Consider the following 4,168-nt stretch of genomic DNA (forward strand, 5'->3'; position numbering starts at 1 on the left):
TATTTAATATGGCAGTATAGGGTCCAAATTTTTTTTTTGAGAAAGGATGGACTAGAATAGAGCTCGGGCCATTATATGTAAGTAATTTAAATTTTTATTTATTATATTTATTATATTTCTTACTAATAATTAATTAAATATATTATTAGGATAAAGTGATGGAGTTAAGGGGTCAACATCCTCCAGAAGAACTGTCTGATAAAGAGATTATGGAGCGTTTACTTGGACGTGATTCGGTATACTTGCGAGGGTGGGGGCGGTCTCCTAGTGTCACAACTTCTACTTCACATCGTGAAAATATTGTGGATAATCAACCAACTTATGAAGAGTTACTTGAACGACTTAATGATACAACTTCCCGCCTTAATGCTACTAACGAACAACTTAGTGTAGATGTGGATATACTTCGTCATAACAATTTGATGGCACCGCCTCCACCACCTCCAACAGACCAAGCTTCAAATGCAAATTTAAGAGATTCGTCATCTATTTCAGTTCGGGAGTCACAAGATGATTCTTAGTTTATTTACTTTAATTTACTAAGGAATGAACTTTATGAAGTTTTTTTTATTTTGGTAGGGGTAACCTTAAAATGATAACTTTATGACTTATTTTAGTATTGAACATTATAAATAATTTTAGCATTAAACATTTTATTATTGAATGGTTTTTTTCTAGTTTATTTCTAATATAGAACATTTACAAATAACTGTTATTATCTTTTACCTACACATAACCATTAAATTTGAACAAAATATAAATTGTGGAACAAACCAATAAAATAATGCTATGTGGGCTAATAAAATGATACCACGTAGGATGCCACATATGATGCCACATAGGAAGACGCGTAGGATGCCACGTCATCAGACACGTAAAACTACAAAAACCATGTCAGCATACACGTAGGATGCCATGTCATCAAACACGTCATCTGATGACTCGTCAATTGATTTATAACTTAGTGGGGTCCACTGATTCTTTTACCTACCAGTGTTAATAAGTGTAGGTAAAGACTCTTTCCCCACTAACTTTTACCTACCAATCTCTACCAATTCAATATTGGTAGGTAAACCATATTACCCACCATTAGGCTAGTTTTACCTACACTTACAATTGATAGGTAAAGACCCCATTTTCTTGTAGTGTGAGGCTTTCCATGTACAGTTATATTTGGATCACTAGAATCCCAACGACCTTCAGCAACAATTGCATCTGCCCAGTCAAGCAAGTAGCAAGCATTCTTCCCTTCTGTAAAGTTATGTCTTTTTTCTAGTGCAATACTCTACCAAATTTATTTTATAGACAATATATTAGTTTCTGTAATTGTTCTTCTAAAATGAAAATTTAAAACAATAACAACTTTTATAATTTACCTTAGGGGACTGAATATTGTTTGGCTGCGGTACATTGCGAGACTGTCCTTCGCTTGGTGTCACTTTACCACCAACCTAAATATAAAACCAAGATAAGTTTTATTGGAAGAAAAGAAAACTAAGATTTATAAGTGCAAACTCTCTAGCTTTTTGCTCATATTCAACCGTTACTCTAAAATTTTAGTGCATACGTCAATAATCAAGCACTAACACTTAAACTTATATCCAAAATAAACTATATGATTTTGGTTACTAACCTGTTAAGATAGATCCAACTTTTATCAATCTCCAATGAATTTGTATTTGATATTGTTCTCTTACTAAAATCTTGTTTTTTGTCTGGGTTTAACAACTATTAGACAAGACAATCACATTATTTGCGGTTGTAATATCAGGGTCATGACAAGGTCATTCACACACATGCTTTTAAAAGAAAACATGCCTTGGTTGAATTTCAGTATATTTGGGTTATTGAAGTTTAAAGCTTTATTGAATTTCATTCAGGGGCAGAGTTGCCTGTTCAGAGTTAAATGATCACTTTTGTTGAAGATTCTAGAGTGGAGTTAATTGCTTAATTCCAATTTACAAATTTGTTCTAGTTCCCTGTAGAGTGTTTGGGATTTCTTTATGGTCTCGTACCTTTTCTGATTGTTAATGGATATAAATTTATAATTGATTCCAGATTTGTGGTTTATAGATCATTATTAGTTCTCAGTTTGATTGTATAACCGTGTATGGTGAGTTGTGTTCAGAATAAGTGGTAAACATTTCTAGAAGAACAGGGTTATTTTAGATTTAGACAGAAAATAAAATAGAACTTTAGAGAGAAATAGAATAATAACAGAGAAGGTGAACATTTAAAGAGAATCAAGAGAGGAAAAATTCAGCAATTCATTCATTTCTTACTAGTGTCAAAAACAGTGGCAGAGGAAATTCCTCTTTGTAGTAGGGGTAAACTAGGAAATATAAATTATAATAGGCAGAATAAAAATAATTATAAAATATTGTTGAAAAAATTAAATTTTTATGGGGACAAAACATATTTTTTAACTAAAGTTTACTTGTAAATTATTAATAGTCCCCCCTGGTCAAAAGCATTGTTGGCCTATTTATAGATAGGAAAATAAACTAAACTAGCAATTATAAAAACAGAACCCACGCATTCTAACACTACGCAAATTGTTTGTCGATATATATTTAAAAATCATCCATCAGCTGCATGATTAAAATATTTCACATTATCTTTGTCAAACTAATCAAAATGGCATTAAACCATCGTTCAAAGCAATACGCAAAACATAAATAGCTGTTTCTAAACAAGTCACTTTTCAAATTCTAAAAGAGTAGACATTTGAGTATTCTAACTAATTAGAAATGCCAACTTCAAAATTTATATACATTTGTACCCGATACATCCCTCATTCTCAGCACGTGTATTGATAAACTATTAAAGAAAAAAAAAAAGTGTATCCAACTGTTATGTGAAAGTGTGTGACATCATTAAAACATGCACCCCTTGACTACAAGTCTGCAACATAAAACTAAAAACGCAAATCTCTTAAAGTATCAACTATGATACTATTAACATAGCCCCACATGTACTTCCCAATATTTTTCTGTTTCAACAAATCCACAAATCAATTTGGCAAACTCGTCCTAAGACATTCAAATAGGGAATTTTGTGTATGGATGTCATGTTATGTACTGTAAACCATGAATTGAAGACTTACCTATGCTGGCATTTCTGGCATGAATACCACCTCTCCCCTTCATACATCTTGATTGCCCCCAAGCGAATAACAGTCCCTTTGAGAGTAAGAAGAATCCCTCTATGCTTCACTCTCACGCACCCAATTCTTGGAAATGTATCTATTCACCACCAAAGAAACTCAACAACGGTATATGTATCTTCGTATATAAATATATTTATAGCAATAAAAAAATCCACCCATTTGAAATAAATTCCCCCAAACGATTAAAATACAATTAAAATTTTAAAAGAACAATACCAGCACATTCAAGGGGAGAACCACTGATGTCAATCCGAACATGAATGAACTCTTTCTTAACTCATTTTTCAGAACCTTTCAAATCCCCCAATATGACTTTCTACAAACACATAATCGCCATTATAGTCAAATTTCATCGCTAGAGTCAAGCTATATTTACGTAGAACTAGTGATAAAAATTCACAAAGGTACATACATGAGCCCAAACAGCCGCCTGGTCGAAAAGACGCAAGTACTCTGTGGGTTGAGAGAAGACGAGTCGAGCCAGAGGAGGATCATCCTCCATTAACTCAGTAAAACTGGACACAAAAAGAGAAAAATCATCAAAATTCACACCAAAAACAGAAAAAGGAAAATCACTAACAAAAAGCATTAAGCTTAAATTTGGGGGTTTCACTCTATGTAAAGAGGATAATGAAGCTTAGAATCAGTAGAGAGAGCAATGGAGTGGAGTTGATCGGAGTGGCGTTGTACAAGGAACGCCGCCAACGATTTCACATCGGCCGGAAGATCACTCATCGCCGGCGAATTGAAACGAAAGCAACGATGATGAAATATGGGGTTTTGGCGGGAACCACAAAGGAAAAATTATACATACCTCGCGTTTTGGCCTCTGAATTTCGTTCCTGGTTTTATTCGAAAGTATACAGAACAAATGCAGATTAGAAACAAATGTTCGATAAAACAAAGCAACAATCTACACAAAACCCATACTGCAATAACAAAACAAAACAAGCTACAGAAGACATGCAAGAGGGTTGACCTGCAAGAGAAAGCTACGGG

General features: G+C 33.6%; 1 long non-coding RNA gene across 1 annotated transcript; it reads right to left on the bottom strand.

Moving 5' to 3' along the window:
* Nucleotides 1-3,112: 3,112 nt before the first annotated feature.
* LOC133816619 (uncharacterized) lies at nt 3,113-3,669 on the bottom strand. The gene is made up of 3 exons (XR_009885379.1): nt 3,582-3,669; nt 3,386-3,485; nt 3,113-3,245 (listed from the first exon to the last, which is right to left on the bottom strand). It is a non-coding gene; the product is annotated as an uncharacterized LOC133816619 (long non-coding RNA).
* Between the last annotated feature and the right edge of the window lie 499 nt (nt 3,670-4,168).

This window comes from Humulus lupulus, chromosome 2 (assembly GCF_963169125.1).
Source record: "Humulus lupulus chromosome 2, drHumLupu1.1, whole genome shotgun sequence".
Taxonomy (NCBI): Eukaryota; Viridiplantae; Streptophyta; class Magnoliopsida; order Rosales; family Cannabaceae; genus Humulus; species Humulus lupulus.